An 18,488-nucleotide genomic window follows, 5' to 3' on the forward strand; every position below is an offset into this window, starting at 1 on the left:
GCCGGACTTCCCATATCCATATATGGGCCAAGCTGGGCTTTCGCCCTGTCCATAATTCTGTAGGAGTAGTTGGTACTGACTTAGAAGGAACCAAGTTCAGAATGTAGGCAACTGTTTCTAGGGATAGCCCCAGAAGAAATTAGGCAACTCAGAGAAACTCATCATCGATCTTACCATTTCCATAAAAGTCCTATTCCTTCTTTCTGCCATACCATTTTGTTGTGGTGTGCCTGGTGCAACAAGCTGAGATGAAATCCCCTCTACATTTAAGTATTCGATAAACTCTCCCGAGAGGTATTCGCCACCACGATCAGATCATAGTGATTTGATACTCTTTCCTAAACACTTCTCCTTGACTTCCTTATAGCTTTTGAACATCTCAAAAGATTCAGACTTACGGTGCATTAGAAAAATGTATCCACACCTTGAGTAGTCGTCTATGAAAGTCACGAATTACCCATAACCTCCTCTCGCTTGGATAGTCATTGGACCACACACATTAGAATGTACCAACTCCAAACATTCTTTGGCCCTATACCCCTTGGCCGAAAATGGCCTCTTAGTCATCTTACCTTCCAAACATGATTCACAGATTGGAAGTTCCTCAACTTCTAATGAACTCAAAGGTCCATCTCGTACCACTCTAGTAATCCTGTTTAGATTTATATGACCAAAGCGTAGATGCCAAAGATAAGTTTGATTTGGTTTCGAAGGTTCCTTTCTCTTAGATAGCAAAATTGTTAAGTTATTCAATTCATTACATTTACCAAAATTTGGACTTATAATGTAAAGATTATCTACCAAAGTACCAGAACAGAAAAAACGTTTATTGTACCTGATAACAATAGAGTTATCAAACTCAAAACAATATCCATTCAAAGCTAAAGATGGAACTAAAAGTAAATTTCATCTCATAGCTGGTACGTAAAGACAATCGTTCAAAATTAAAGTCCTATCACTACTAAAACTCAAATGAAAAACGCCTACTGCTTCTACTCTTAGTCTTGTTGCATCTCTCAAATGCACGTAACTCTCTTCTTTATTTGGTTGTATGGTTTCCTGGAACCCCTGTAACGAATTGCCAATATGATTAGTGGCTCTAGTGTCTACGCACCAAGATCCAGTAGACACAACCGCTAATTGTGTTTCGACAATAAATAAAAGAAAGTTACCTTGAGTATTTTTGCTTAGCTATTTTTGACATTGCTTCTTCCAGTGTCTCTTCTGACCACAGTGAAAACACTTGCCTTTCGGCTTTTTCACTCCACATTGAATACCCTTGGAGTGGACTGATTTATTCTTCTTTTGAGTCTTTTTCTTCTTCTTACCTTTCGATTTAGTAGAAGATCCTTTCTCATTCAAATTGACCTTAGCTTGCTTAGGTTGAAGTTTCTCTGCTTCTTTAAGCTCATTGAGAAGTTTCAGCAAGGTATAAAGCCTTTTGTTCATGTTATAGTTCAGCCAAAAATTCTCATAGCTATCAGGAAGAGATTGAAGTACGATATCAATCTGGATTTCACCATCAATATCAGAACCAAGTACTTCGAGCTCATTCAAAAGACTCGTCATCTTAAGAGTGTGCTCACTTACATTGGCTCCTTCCTTCATCGGGGTGTTAATGAGTGTTTTCATGGTAGTCTGCCTTGCGGCTCTGCCTTGCGACTCTGCCTTGATCACCAAACATCTCCTTTAGACTATAAATGATGTCATAGGCACTTGTCATATTCTGGTGTTGTGTTTGCAACACGTTCGACATTGATGCTAACATGTAGCATCTAGCCATTTCATCAGCGTTCTTCCACTTCTTGTGAGCATTGATTTGCTCATCAGTGGCACCCTCCTCAGGTAATTTAGGGCATACTTCAGTCAACACAAATTTGTACTCTTCAGAGGTGAGCACAATATCCAAATTTCTTTTCCAGTTGACATAGTTTGTTCCATCCAACTTATGATCTTTCAGTATAACAGATAATAGGTTGAATGAAGGCATTTTGAAAAATTGAAAAATGACATATTCAGAAATTAATTTATGGCATACATGATTCGAATTATCTAAGATTGCACCCATAATCAATCAAATAATTCGTTAACAATCAAAACACTTCAGCATGAAATTTCCTATCTCGATGGGAGAATAAATTCCATGCAATTTAGTTCACATTAAATTTCATTGTCTAGACAACACGCCGTGTTAAATGTAAATTTAATTAGTTAACTTGCTTTCGTCCTATAAATAATGATATTGATTTTGATGGGAAATATTTCCATAATTTATAGTTAAGTGTATAAACCATCACTTGATCATAATCTCGCCATCTTCATAAAATTTATTCCGATGGGGAAATAATTTTATAATAAATGACTACTCATTATGACTATCAAGAAAACTAATAATCTGAGATATCTGTAATCGAAAATTTCCGATAGAGAGTAAGGTCTAAGCCAACACATATTTTCAATTACATCTCTATTAAATTTTCTTACCAATAATCCAAACTTAAAAAATATTTTCGTAATTCCAAAACTCCTAGAATTGAGATATCTTAAAACATGCATTCACCGCCCAAAACCAAGATTCGTTACGGATTTTCTCCATGAAGTGAAACCGTTATCGCAGCACCATAGGTTTTCAATTTAACGATTAACAAATCTGGCAACCAGGTCGTTCCCAGGAAAGAGGGGGCTTTCCGAAAAACGACGCGCAATTAAGTAACCTCGATCCTCGACAGAACTTTCTAGACATTGCATTGTTAATCATAAATTAGAATACTTAAATGCATGAGTCGGAATTGCACACTTTGGTTCCGAAAAGAATCTTAAGTTAAAAATGGATTTTCCCAAAATAATACCGTAGTCGCATTTAATATCTCAACTTTCCGAATTTTATTATTACATATTTTTCTTTGAACTAATGATGGAGACCGTAGGGTGATGTGTAACCCTTCTCCCACTTAATATTTTATTTTCGGGTGATTAATATTTTAATCTCCATGTTTAGATAACATCCATAAATAAATAGGAAGGGATAAGTATGGATTTGGCCCCTCTACTTTGCTCTTTGTATCAAAAAGACCTTTAAACTTTGTTTAGGATCAAAAAGGCCCTTACACTTTGAAGAATGGTATAAATGGACCCTTCTCTCAATCTCCCGTTAAAAAACACAGATGTGGCAGTTAAGTACAATTCTTTTTTATTTTTTATTTCCTACGTGGCGTACATACGAACGTAACCTATAAGATGATGACACGTGGTTAATTTTTTAACTTATGATTTATTTTTTATTTCATACGTGGCGTACAAAGAATTACTAATTAAAAAATCTGAAAATAACTTCATCTGCTCCGACATAAAAGTTCAATCTCCGGCAAGAGGGTTTACAAAGTCAAACCATGCCATTTTGTTTTAGATTCCAATGACAACAAAGAACAATCAACCCAGTTTAAAAGCTTTCATGGTACCTGAAACCAATCAAATCCAACAAACGTATCAACTTTGTATCTGGGTTTCATTTTTTTTTGTTTTCTACAGAGATATGATGCCCTACACAATTAATTTCCATTTTAGATATTGGATGTGGATTCTGATCTTAAACCAAAATGGAAACCCAGATCTTAAATCCTCCACACAGATCTTAACCAAAATTGAAACCCATATCTTAAACCCTCCACATAGATCTTAACCAAAATCGAAACCTAGATCTTAAACCCTCAACACAGCCATTGCATATGGATCCGAAAGTTGCTTCATTTCAAGAACCGTTTGGCGCAACAGAAATTTGCGTCTATTTTGGGAGCAACATAAACAAGAAGAACGAAAGAAAGAGTAGGATGAGAAGATACTCTTTTTTTATTGGTAGCCATGTAATCTTTTACACTTAATTTTAATTTTTTACAAATAAATGTCACGTCAGATAATTTGTGCCAAATCAACATTTTTAACGGGTGTTTAACAGAAGGACTAACATGTACCATTCTGTAAGTGCAAGGGCCTTTTTGATCCAAAACAAAGTTGAAGGGCCTTTTTGATCCAAAGAGCAAAGTAGATGGGCCAAATTCATACTTATCCCTAAATAGGAATCCTAATATAGCATGACATTTAATTACAATCATACATGCAATTAAAATAGGAGACATAGTTAAAATAGGAAACCAAATCAATCAAGAGTCCTACCTATCACGGTCTTCAATCAAGCCCGAATCTCTTCTCGATTAGGAATCTCTATTTGGAAACTGCCCAAACTGCCCCACACCCGCTACCCTTGAGGCCCACATCTGTCCGACAGCTTCTGGCGGTGACCGCCGACTGTCGGAAGCACTACAACACCTGCTGGCTGCTTGCGCTAGTAGTAGTTTGCTGCCGCTGGCAGCAACTGCTTGTGATGTCAACAGTTGCCTGTGCTGGCAACAGTAGCCAGCAGTGGTAGCCTCCTTCAAGCAAGAATTCACAATCTAAAAATTCGATTTACAAAAATTCCTACTCCTTTATTCGGAGTGAACAATTCTAAAATTAGAATTTTAAAAAAACCAGACCATGATAACAAAATTTTAGCCTGCAAAAACAAGTTAGCAATAACACCGAAAAACATAGATTAAGTTAACAAATTAAATTTGACAAATTTTTGATTTTGTTTAGCATCGATTATGTATCTATGATTGGCTCCGATACCAATTGTTGGAAACATGCAACTTGCGGAAGCGTATAAGAACCTCATAGACGTAAACGATAGCTAGACAAGTTTCAAAAATTTCTTATCAGATACTAATCACCATAGCATAAACCATATATCAGTTAATTGCAAGTAGATTATTTTCCTTGATACTAAGCTCAAACTTGCGGATCTTCCACCATATGGACCAATTGATAGGAATAGTATGCTAAAGGCCATTATTTTATGTAATATTCAAACTCGATTTATTTATTTGAATAAAATATATGTAGCATTTAAAATAAGAAAAAACATTGGCATCAGTGTCTTTTATTCTGTATGGTATATGAATTGTTGTGTTGAGTCTAAGCTTACACACGGAAGATCAATTCATAAGTTCCTATCAAATATAAGTAAGCGATCACACCTAAGACGGAATTGGACAAACCGTCGGCTTGGCTGTGGTATAGTATTTCAGTATACCTATCTTGGTTACGGAGAGCGGCAAAACTTGAACTTACTATACCAGTAAACTTGGAGTGTATTGATCAGGACTACGTGTGAGTCAATTTTCCCAGTCTGACTATATGGAAAATTGCACACTCACACAGATGTTTTAGAATTGTTCATATTCTTAATTTATTAAAGATTATTGGTACATGTGCATTTAATGTACGGGAGTTTGATTTACTAAAGGATGAGGTCTTTTTGTACAGGTCAACAAACACCAAGTGAGTTGGGTCACCGCATTAATTGTACGATGGAAAATAATCTGTTAATAAAATTCACGTCCAATTATGGATTGATGATACCCTCTTGAGAATGCTTATAGGATTTGAGATTGTGTCAAAACCTTGTAGGTGGATTTTAATTAATCCGACACATTCAAATAAGTTAAACGATAAGATCAAGGAAATATTTAAAGATGTCAATTAAACATTATATGTCAGTGGCATATTTAATTGACGGGTATCTGTAACTTATCGTGAGGAATTTTATGGGCAAGTATAACGAAAGACTCAGATTTAATTTGAGATAAAACGGGGAGTGCAATTATAATATTTTAGTGGAATATATTATAATTTATAAATTATAATTATGTTCATGGGTTTGGGCTGATAATTAAATTCATAGGAAGCACATGTTTTATTTTTCCTAGTTGGTCCCCATTGTAGCCCAGAAGCCCAATACTAGAAGATACAGGGAAACCAAAACAGACCGGGATTAGGAGAGGGAGAGGCTTAGGGGCCAGCCCACCTAGGGAGAAAACCCTAGGTGTGGCCGAACCTTATAAATACACACATAGTGTGTGTTTTATTAACACAAGTTTTGAGACACCAGTTGGTCTCTCTACTCTCTAATCGTTTCAACTAGTTTTGGTTTGGGTTCTTCAGGTTCTTGGAGAAAAGAGACCACCCTCTCAATCCAAGTGACCTCACCAATCAAATTATAACGTTTACGATGGCTAATGGGATGTTTGGTTGTAATTTGGCATTGGAGGCACGAGATACAGTTTCACCTGGTACGTGTACAATAATTTTATCTCACAGAATCTTGGTCTATTTCTGTATCTCTATTGTCCTAACTGAATTTTAATTTCTAATTGTTTTCAATCTACACCTTGTTGTGTATTGCTTGAGTAGATAGATAAGATGACCAGTTTGTCTCTGTCCATTAAACCACTGCATTTTTTTATTTATTGCATTATCAGGTGAAAAGAGCATAGAATCCTTGTCTACCTTTGCAACCAGTGGTTTGCCATATCCAAACTGAAAGCTTGGACTTGCCTTTTCCTTTTTTTTTTTCCTTTCTTCCTTCCCGTCGTGACTTTGAAATCAATTGAGATCCAAAGCTTGAAGTCACTATGTCAAAACATTTGGCTGTAGTGAACTGCTGCACGTCTCTAAATCTTGTTCTGACTTCACATGTGATTTATGATACCTCTGCAATTCTGTTATATTTTTTCAATCATAATTTGAATTTTTTTGGATCTTTCATTCACCAGGAGCCACGCTTAAAAGTTATAATCTAAGCATAAAATATTGACTGGTCATGTATTGTAATTCAGCAAATGAGTTACAAGTTGGGTAGTTCGGTGTTTTTCATTTCCATTTGTCAAGAAACTGTGTCTTATACGCAAGAATAGTTTGTCAGTGTTTTGGGTTATTTATCTTAATGTTTGCATTTTTTTTTTGAACTTGTGGCTACACCGTAGGACTTTGGTAGGAACAATATGGAGACTACTCACCACCATTGCAAAGAGTTGCCACTAGAATACTGACTCAAGTTTGCAGTAGTTTCACTTTTGAGAGGCACTGGAGCACATTTCAACATATGCACTCTGAAAAGCGCAATAAGATTGATAAAGAGACGTTGAATGACCTTGTCTATATACATTACAATCTCAAATTATCAAGGCAAGTGAGAACAAAGTGTTTAGAAGCTGATCCCATTCAATTTGATGATATTGATATGACTTCAGATTGGGTTGAGGAGAATGATACTGATGTGCTAAATATATACATACATTTATGCATCTTTTACATATAAGTTCATCCCATTTTGAGCTGATTAAAATTTGATATTGCCTAAGAAACCTATATTTGCATATTGTAGGTGTCAAGGAAAGAAATGGAAGAAAAGAGTGCAAAATGAAGATTTTTATTCCAGAAGCAAATTCCAATCGATCGGAATGGACCCCCGATCGATCGGACTTGTCAAAATACCCTTTAATTCGTAAAAACAGAAGCTATTTCCGATCAATCGGAACGACTTGAATACAAGACAGTTCAGTGCTGCTATATTTGGTGCAAGTGACCATATATTTGGTTTGTGATTGTGTAAGTGCAACCTTCCTTATCCGACAACTTTTTAAACAATGCCTTGTAATTATAGTAGGAAAGATAGACCTTACTCTGTTGTATTTATCGATTAAATATACAAGTGCCTATATGCTTTACCTGATGCTTTTGCTTGTCATGAACATTTGGCTTCAGATAGGTTTTTCCTTTCATTTTTTATGAAGGAAGAACATCAACAACATTAAGCTTTCTTGTTCATTGTTTACACCCTTCAAGTTCTAACTTAGCTATGGTTAATCTCCACAAAGTGTAAACTTGATTGTTGGTTCTGTTAACTTGCTTGTTCTTAGTAGGTTTTGGGAGGGTAAAATGGTACTTTTCATCCTTAAATTATTGGTCGGGTTTCATTTTCGTCCCTTAACCTTTTTTGTCTCCCTTTTTCGTCCCCCAACTATGAGAAAGTACACCGTTTTTCCCTCAAATAAATCAGGCGATGAAAAAATCCAACGCGTCATCCTATTGTTCATCAGATCAAATTTCTCCCGCATGCCACGTAGGTGTCACGCAAGCATTTCCAGACTCTAATCTCACTTGAAGGACGAAAATGGTAATTTTCAATAGTTGCTTGTATTTCTTTGGCCGCATAATCAAATATGTGATAAACTTATAGATCATATGTTGCAACAACTCAACAATGTTGCTTTTCAACACTATGCTTCAATGATGTAAAATTATATATTAGCATGATAATCCGTTGATTGTAGCGCAACATATTAAGTTTTAACAAAAAGGATAACATGCTCATTGTTCTTGAAAGAGAGATTGACATGGTGATCATGGCAGTTAGCCAACAAAAAGACAAATCTTCTTCTCTTGAATTCGTCATTAGTTTTATCATCTATAAGCTTGGAATGCTTGGTTGTCTTTTGATGTTGGTCATACTCCTGCAGAACATTTGTCATTCATTCATTCAAAGTTTGACTAATCAAGGAAAGAGAAAATTGATATTAAATTATGTAATATGCAGCACTCATTGTGACAGCGTAACTTGGGTATTTCTCCATTGTGAATGAGCTCCATGGAGAATGAATCCCCAACGATCAATCCATTTTCAAACGCAAATTCAGCCCAACCAATACCTATATAAACACTCCTACGCTTGACCTTCTTCTTTAGATAGGCATCTCGACATTGTCCTTGCCCATGCAGTAGTGTTATTCTGCAGTTGTCCTACCTTGCCAGAAGTCCATTTTCTCTTGCAAACTTAATGGGGATGAATTATTTTGTACATATAGCCACAATCAACCTCATGAGAGTATGACAAACTTAATATATTTCACTTATTTCTTTAGTATTCTTATAGATACTAACCATGCGCCTGTCTTTGATATTTGAAGGACTGATAGTAACTTCAAAGGTTGAATTTGTGGTGTGTTGAGCAACCGCTGCCTTATTGCCTTGTTGCCCCCTTGTACTTGGGTGCTCTTGGTTTGCGCTGAGGTCTGATGAATTTATTATGGGCTCCATCAAGTGATAGATCGTAACATCAAAGACCATATCTTCTGGTTGTGCAAAGATCAGCACCTGGTAGTCTTTTAGTTTATTTGCTTCTACGAATTCTTGCCATCCTTTTTCAATTTTCCTGCCATGTTTTTGCATTGGTCATTCCCTGCCTCTTGGATCTCTGAATATTACTTGTGCATGACTCGTTGAACTTAAGCATTCCATGTATGCTTGTGGAATCAACTACGGGAGAAAATCCATATTGTATGATTGTAATTTTCTGTAAGAAAAAAGTAACCATATGATTAAGGGAAGTATACTCACAAATTCATCTCTGAATCCTAGTATAAGAAGCTTGAAAAAATGTCTTCTTAGAGGATTAAATTTCCCTTCTACCATTGCTACCAAATGTTTTTTGTTAATCAGAAGCAGGAGAACAAAGCTCTTATGCATATAGTGTAGTTAAATCTTACACCCCACCAAATATCAATGCAGTTGGCATGTAAATAAAGCTTACAATCATAGTTTCTTCCTTCGATGATAGATTAACCAAAAATGGAAGGATGAATTATTCAAAGTTGATGAATTGGCACCAATCAAAGAAAGACTACTTGATAAATTACTTGAATTGCCTTCATCATCAGCACAAATTAATCTTTAGCATGATGAACTTTGATAGTGGATTATTTGCAAATCTTCATCAATAGAGTGGATTATAAGCATGATTTTAATCACGTGATGGCACATAATCAATATTTGTGTGGTGTGTTTTGCCAAGCAGATAGAATTTTAGTGTTGGATGGCAACAGATACACCAATCATATCTAAAAGTATTCCTGCAATGTATTTGTTGTCAATAATGATAAGATTTAACAACATGTGTATTGTGCGTGGTTCATTCCAATATCCGACGAAAGCATTCTTCATATTTTCTTCTCTATGACTTAATGCTACAACCTATTGCATTTCTTTATTTGGAAAAAGAGTTTGTATTTACCTGGTGTGAAGTTGATTCGTCGTCGAAACCGTTTTGGCGAAGATGACAGCAGTAGAGAATAGATCGTAAGTAGTGATGCATGCGAAGAAGCAGAAAAGACAAGGGAAGAAGGTTCTCGAGGATAGTATGTTGTCTGTAATTGTGATTTTATCCTCTCTGATTTCTTCCATTGTTGATTTGTTGTCGCAGTTTGCTTCCTGGGCTAACAACACAGCAGTTATTAGGCCATACATATAATATTGTCTAGGCTAGGCAAACAATATGGGCATGTGCTTATGGTCTCTCATTCATTACTCATCAAGTCTATCCTGAAATCATTCATTGTTTGGGCTTGTGAAAGAGTCTTGGCAAAATTAGAAATATGAGGTTTTATCCCATTGGGTGTGATGGAAGTTAAACAGTGCAAATGATCCCAAAAGTCGCGCTTCCTACGAAACAACCCCCGTTTTCTTCCTCCATAAAATTATACCTTCACTGTTAGTTTCACTTGATCGGAAGACAAACCGCTCATTCTACACTCTCTGTCTTGCTGAGTAAGTTATTCGACCGATCTCGTGTAAGTCAGACGAATTTGATCTGCTTGAATGAGTTGCTCTCCTTATTTACCAATCCTCATGTTTCTGTTTAGGGTTCAATTTCCTTTTGTATTTCTGGTGCTATCCATGTTTCTACAGTTTCTATAGGTTTATTGCTGTGTTTGACATGCAAGACATACATTCTACTTGCCCTAATTTGTTCTCCATTGTGTGAGTGACAGAGGATTTGTCTGCATGTAGGGTAAACTACATTTTCTTGGTAAATTAAACATGTTTATTTACTGTTTTTCTGATTTCAGCATGGTTGAAGATAGAATGTTTAGTATTTCGATTCACCATGGCAGATCATCTGCAGAAGACAACAATGCATATATAGGTGGTCAGGTACACATTTGGCTTAATTTAAGCATTAGGAAATGGTCTCGAGAATATGTGTTGGATCACCTGGCAAATAGCCTGCATGTTGATCTAGAATCTGTATATCTGTGCTTCCATAGAATCAGTGGCTGCCTATGTTGTTGTATGTTAAAGATTAAGAATGCAGGTGATTTTATGAGCTTAGGGATGCTTGGTTCTTTTGATGGTCATATCAATTTATACGCCACTAATTTGCCTGTTGTCGATAGTGTTTTGATCTTTGAGGTAGATTTCTATTTTGTTCTTCTTTTAATTACGTCTACTGCAACATTGACTTTGAAGAATTATATAAATTGCATGCCCATGATTATAAAATTGTTCATCATAGTTGCCCAACAATGGGGTGGATGCAAGTCCAATCGCTGTTACACCAAAAGCATTATGTCTTGCAACGAATTACTGCTTCAGGAAAAAGGAAGGTGATCTTGGCCAAACATCTTTCTCTGCATACTTAGTCGAGGTTGGGATTGAGCATACTCTCCCACCAGCAGCATCCACTGTACTTCCTGAGGTTAATCAAAAGCCTTACAATAATCTTTCAATGTCACCTGATATGTTACTACCCATGGTATTGATTTCTTCCTTATTGTTCATCGCAGACAACCACCGATTCAACCAGTGCAAGGGAATCAGCACAAAGTCATGTGGCATCATCCCCAAAGATGCTGAGGCGTTCTCCTAGGATTGCTGCCCTATATGCCAGAGTTTCTGAGCATGGTTATCAACCATATGAGGTATATAAGCTTTCATCGTTGGGTTTTTTATATGTCAAAAGCATGCAAATTTTTCACAATTTAACACCTCATGTTCCTCTATAGCTGGTTGGGATCGCTGGATCACGAAGCATATGCCGCAAAAAATCTGAAGATGAATAGATGCATCGATAATGTGTTGGTTTCTACATTGCAAAGAGTTTAGATGTGAAGCAACCGGCTTGAAAAACAATGAAGTCGTCACCAATTGATTTTTAGGATGCAATTGGACATCCATTTTGGTCTACGAGAAAAATGGGTAAGGGGGTCTATTGAGCGTGGGGAAGGTGTTAGGCACCCCACAACTCCCGAAAACGGTTACCTTCAAAAATGTTTTCCTATTTGGCTCTACTTTGATTTGAGGAATGATTGTATGTCCCAAATGTTTTAATGAGTTTTCCATATGCCCGGAAAATCATGTATTATCAAATGGGTGGAAATGTTCCATTAATGTTAGACCAAGATTTGACTTTAAAAATCTTATTTTTATGGGTTTTGATAAAAAAAAGAAGGAAAAAAGGTGCACGGAATCACTATGGCCATTCCCGGCTTGGCCAAAAATGTTAAATAAAATACTCCACTTGAAGTGGTTGTTGAAAAAAAAGGTGCACGGGATCACTACGGCCATTCCCGGCTTGGCCGAAAACATTTAATAAAAAATTCCACTTGAAGTAGTTCTGAATAAAAAAGATGCACGGGATCACTACGGCCATTCCCGGTTTGGCCGAAAATATTTAATAAAGGACTCCACTTGAAGTGGTTCTGGATAAAAAGATGCACGGGATCACTACGGCCATTCCCGCCTTGGCCGAAAATATTTAATAAAAGACTCCACTTGAAGTGGTTCTGGATAAAAAGATGCACGGGATCACTACGGCCATTGCCGGCTTGGCCGAAAATGTTTTACTTGGTCTTGGATGAAAATTCCATATTGGAGTGGGTTTTGATGTTTTGGATGATTTGGGAAAAAGGGCTATTTGGATAGAAACATGGGAATGGGTTTTGATGGTTTTGGAGAAGAGATTTTTGGGAACTTGGTTGATGCACCAAAAAGGCCCACAATCAATGAAAAAGATTCAATTCAAGCCTTACTCACAATTATGTTTTTCATAAGAAAAGAAAGAATCCATTTAAGGCCCATCGGACATGCCAAATATCTTTAAACCCCCTTTTGGGTCCTTAAATAAATTCTCCTAATCCCTAAAAACATATTTGCTTTCCGGGTCCACGAAATCCAAATGTTTTGGATGAATGCCAATGGAACCCCAATATCTTGAAGGCTCCTTGGTATTCAAAGAAAACATAATGGTTCCGTAAATTAATCTTGATGTGTTTATTAAGGTGAGACGGCTTAGATTAATTCTAATGACTAACGCGTTGCATTCATTTTCATTACATTCAAACAATCCTAGCATACATCTAAGCATCATGGCATAGTGTGAGAAATCAAAGTCCTAAGCATGCATTCTAATGCGATCATCATTCACAAAATCAATCCCTAGTTTCTATATGCTTCTAGCATCCTACAATATCATGTATGCATTTCTAATTTACATCCACTATTTTTCTATCCTATTACAAGGCTTACATTTTACAATTATGTACAAAAGACAAATATAAAATGAGAAATACAAATATTATACAACAATTGGAATATTGCCCATGGGGCCCGTTGCTCAAATCCGGTCCAAATCTTCTAAGTATATCCTCCGGCTTAAATGGGGTCAAGCCCGGTCTCAACCCAACATCAAACACAAAGAATGGTCAAAATAGAATACTCAAATGTAAATCAAGATTTAAATCAAATTAAGACCACATTATGAGCAATCCCACACAATCTCAAATCAACGCACAAACCAGATAATTTAACTAGGATTTTTCCATTTCGTTTCACATAGCAGCCACAGGCTCAAACCAATTACCAGTAGACTCCATACACAATATCATACAATGTAACAAACACAATAAAGGTCATTAACCATCACAAACCTAAGGTAATCAAGGTAAACCAAATCAAGGCACCAACGAAAAATCAAGTTTCATTCTCGGTGAATCAATATTCATGCTACATGTCCAATAGAAGACCTAACACAATACAAACACCAATAAACTCCTGGAAACCCGAATAATCGTATAGAACAAACCATGAATCAGTGCCATTTTTCCCAAGAAACCAACCCATCCTTCACTATTTCGATATCAAGACCCAGAAAAATAAAAAAAACAGATATCACAATCAGCCATCAACACCAGTGAGTAAAACCAGATTTCAACTTGGTGAGCAAATAAGATCCAAGCCTGGAAAACCAAAACTGAGTACCAACAACAGACCTTACCACAGGGAGTAATCAGAGACCTCAAAACCAGATATCAAAAACATCGAAACCAGATATAGCAAGCCCAAACATCAGCACAATATGTGAATCGGATGTATATCATACATTAACACAGCATGAAAATCAGAGAATATACATCATCGTCTTCTTCAAAAATAAGACTAAGAAAATGCAGAGATGGAATCAGAGATGCATAACCAGAGAAATAAGGCTAATTGTTACCTTCCCAGAAATGGAGAAAACGAAACCCTCCTATACTCCCTTTTTCTCTCGGTTTTCCTCTCCTTTTTTCTCTAAATCTCACGCTTCCCCTTCAACTTCTCTCTTCTATTCTGGTGCGGCTGCTCTTCTCTGGGCTTCCTCACCAAAATCCCTATTTCTTTTTCATGAAAAACCCTGCTTTCTTTTCTTTCTTGGTCTCGTCTCTCTTTCTTTCCTTTCCCACGAAAACCTTTCTTTTTTTCTTTTGGTGTGTTATGCGGCTGCCTTTTCTTTTTTCCACAATCTCTCTTTCTTTTATACCATATCCCTATAAAACCCTATTTCATCCTTTTACCAAAATGTCCCCCTAAACCCTATTTATTTTCTCCTAAGAAACTAATATTTTTGTATTTTTCAATGTTTTTGCAAAAACCTTAAAGGTGTCACATTTCCTTTTTAAAGGTTTTATTTATTATTTATTTAATTCTCCTATTTTTTAGATATTTTCTAGGGTTTTGTTGTATTGGGTTTGGGTTTGAATTTTTATGGGCTTATGACCAAAGAAATGGGCTTTAGGATTTTTGCATGTTTGTGGGTCCAAGAAATAGGCTTTGATTTTTTTGTAAGCTTACGGGCTCCAGAACGGGCTTTTGAATTATTATTATTATTATATATTTTAGTTTTTCTATTTTTCTATTTTTTTTTTGGGCCGGACGAAAACCGGGTACTACAGCTGCCCCCCTTTGTATGTCTTTTATGAAATAAAAGACAAACAAAGGTGTAGTCAACCGAGTTTCGTACGGGAACTGAAATGCGCGGGATCACTGTGGCCATTCCCGGCTTGGCCAACTGTTTGTGCAAGAAAATAAAGGGCACGGGATCACAAGGCCTTTCCCGGCTTGGCCAAATGTTTGTGCAGAAAAATAGAGGGCACGGGATCACAAGGCCATTCCCGGCTTGGCCAAATGTTTGTGCAGAAAAATAAAGGGCACGGGATCACAAGGCCATTCCCGGCTTGGCCAAATGTTGGTGCAGAAAAATAAAGGGCACGGGATCACAAGGTCATTCCCGGCTTGGCCAAATGTTTGTGCAGAAAAATAAAGGGCACGGGATCACAAGGCCATTCCCGGCTTGGCCAAATGTTGGTGCAGAAAAATAAAGGGCACGGGATCACAAGGCCATTCCCGGCTTGGCCAAATGTTGGTGCAGAAAAATAAAGGGCACGGGATCACAAGGCCATTCCCGGCTTGGCCAAATGTTTGTGCAGAAAAATAGAGGGCACGGGATCACAAGGCCATTCCCGGCTTGGCCAGAAATGTTTGTTTGAATTTATGCAAGAAAATATCCATTAATGTATGAATGCATGAAGAAAATTGTATTTTATTTTATTCTTATCATTTTGAAAATTTGATTTTGGTTAATTGTCGTAAGCACCATCACCCCTATCATCCTACAATCATCCATCATGAGAAAACTGCATCTTTTGATTCCACCCTATCTTCAATCTGCCATGTTACGCTTATGCTTGTATCTTTCATTCTCTTTTTGTCTGGTCTTTCCATCGATTTGCTGCTTCCATCTTATTTCCATCAAATCCGACATACCTTTAATGCCAAACCAAAGCTTTTCGGCTCCAGAATCTCTTGGGCCCCACTATGTCTTTTAACGTCATTTAATTTCTTTTAACTCTCTTAAAATTAAGAACACCACAATCTCTCAGGCTCCATCATGCCTTTTAGCACCATTTAATTTCTTTTAGCTCCTTTTCATTCAAGAACACGAAAATCTCTTCGGCTCCACCATGCCTTTTAGCGTCATTTAATTTCTTTTAGCTCCTTTACAGTCAAGAACACCAAAATCTCTTCGGCTCCACCATGCCTCTTAGCGTCATTTGATTTCTTTTAGCTCCTTTACAGTCAAGAACACCAAATCTCACAGGTTCCTGCTAAGAACAATGTCCTAATGCACTTGTCATGATTCTTTTATTACCTTACTTAACCTTCAAATAAATTCAATAGTATGGCGATGTTTGTACTACACGATATTTCTAAAGGCAATATATATAAGCAATAAAATCGTGAAGAACACAAGCAATGAATAAGGAATTTGGGAATGAACGGAATAACCTCAGAGAATTTTATTTAGAATAGATAGATAACAGGAGAAACTGATCAAGTATATATATGATTCAAGAGGGTTAGAAATAAAGGAAATAGCAGAAATCTGTACAGGATATAAAATGAGATAACTTTGATTCCGCACAAAACTGCCCCAGTTTTGTGTGCCCCCATTTTGCAATTATTGAATCTGACTATTTTCATATCAATCTTCTCCTTCATGGACTCATCATGCATACCCCTGAACATAACCAACTCACCTTTGTACATCCTCGCTATCTGTCATTCATTGTATTCATCTCAAATCATCGAAAGACCTCTGTCTCCTTCTCCTTAGCTGTTTTCATCACACCTTTCTGATCTCAATATTATTTGAAGCTTCCAGGAAGGGTTTTCACTTTAGTAGAGACTTTTCTTTTTCCCTAATTTTTGCCTGAAGCGCCCACGAGGGGTTTTCACTCCAGCGGATTTTTGGCTCTAATTTTTGCCTAGACCGCCCTTTCGGGTTTTCAATCTAGCGAGCTTTTTAACTCAAATTTTTGCCTAGATCGCCCTTTCGGGTTTTCAATCTAGCGAGTTTTTTTTTTTTTTTTTTTTTTTTTTTTTTTGCTATGGGTAATACTTTTTGATGCCGTCTGCATTCACCGGATTAGGCAATTCTTCTCCATCCATTCTTGTCAAAATTAATGCCCCTCCTTCAAAGGCTTTCTTCACCACATATGGTCCCTCATAATTCGGTGTCCACTTCCCTCGGTGATCCTTTTGAGGTGGCAAGATCATCTTCAACACTAAATCTCCTTCCCTGAAACTGCGAGGTCGAACTTTCTTATTATGTGCTTTCATCAATCTTCTTTGATACAATTGCCCTTTACAAATTGCTCTTAGTCTTCGTTCTTCAATCAAATTCAACTGCTCATAACGCATTCGTGTCCATTCTGATTCTTCCAATCCTGCCTCCAGAACTACTCGAAGGGATGGAATCTCCACTTCGATAGGCAAAACCGCTTCCATCCCATACACCAAAGAGAAAGGAGTTTCCCCGGTAGATGTACGTATTGATGTCCGATAACCATATAGAGCAAAAGGGAGCTTTTCATGCCAATCTTTGTAATTCTCTGTCATCTTCCCAATGATCTTCTTGATATTCTTATTCGCCGCTTCGACAGCCCCATTCATCTTCGGACGGTAAGGAGTCGAATTATGGTGATAAATTTTGAATTGGTCACAAAAATCCTTCACCATTTTACTGTTGAAATTCGTGCCATTGTCAGTGACAATTCTTTCTGGGACTCCATATCGACAAACAATCTCTTTCCTCAAAAACCGAACAACCACACTACTTGTCACATTAGAATATGAAGCAGCCTCCACCCATTTGGTAAAATAATCAATAGCAACCAAAATGAAACGATGCCCATTAGAAGCCTTTGGCTCAATTGGACCAATGACATCTAATCCCCACATTGAAAAAGGCCATGGTGATGTCAACACATGCAATGGATTAATTGGAACATGTGTTCTGTCTGCATAAATCTGACACTTGTGGCATCTGCTTGCATAACTTATACAGTCCCTCTCCATGGTTAACCAATAATACCCTGCACGTATAATCTTCCTTGCCATTGCATATCCATTGGAATGAGTCCCACATATTCCTTCATGAATTTCCTCCATAATTAGTTTAGCCTCCGCCATATCGACACAACGCAAGAAAACTACCCCATCATTCCTCTTATAAAGCACATTTCCATTCAAGAAGAAAGATCCCGCCAATCTCCTGATGGTGCGCTTATCATTCTCTGATGCCCCTGATGGATATTCTTTCTTTTCAATGTACTGTTGGATATCATGATACCAGGGTTTACCATCAGGCTCTCCCTCTAAATTTGAACAGTAACCTCGAACTTTTCGTTTCTCAATTTTAATTGGTTGCACTTCCCCTTTTCGGTCTACATCAAACATTGCCGCCAAAGTTGCCAAAGCATCTGCTATTTGATTTTCTTCCCTGGGGATATGATCAAACTCAATCCAATCAAAAAACTTGACTAACTTTTTGATATGTTGGTAATACGGAATGAGCTTGTCATCTTTAGTTTCCCACTCATCATTCAATTGCCTAATCACCAACTGTGAGTCACCATAGACCTGTAGCCTCCTAATCCCCATATCGATAGCAGCTTGAA

General features: G+C 37.1%; 1 pseudogene; it reads right to left on the bottom strand.

Moving 5' to 3' along the window:
• Nucleotides 1-826: 826 nt before the first annotated feature.
• LOC120002604 lies at nucleotides 827-1,990 on the bottom strand (annotated as a pseudogene).
• Between the last annotated feature and the right edge of the window lie 16,498 nt (nucleotides 1,991-18,488).

The sequence above is a fragment of the Tripterygium wilfordii genome, chromosome 7 (genome assembly GCF_013401445.1).
Source record: "Tripterygium wilfordii isolate XIE 37 chromosome 7, ASM1340144v1, whole genome shotgun sequence".
NCBI classification, from domain to species: Eukaryota; Viridiplantae; Streptophyta; class Magnoliopsida; order Celastrales; family Celastraceae; genus Tripterygium; species Tripterygium wilfordii.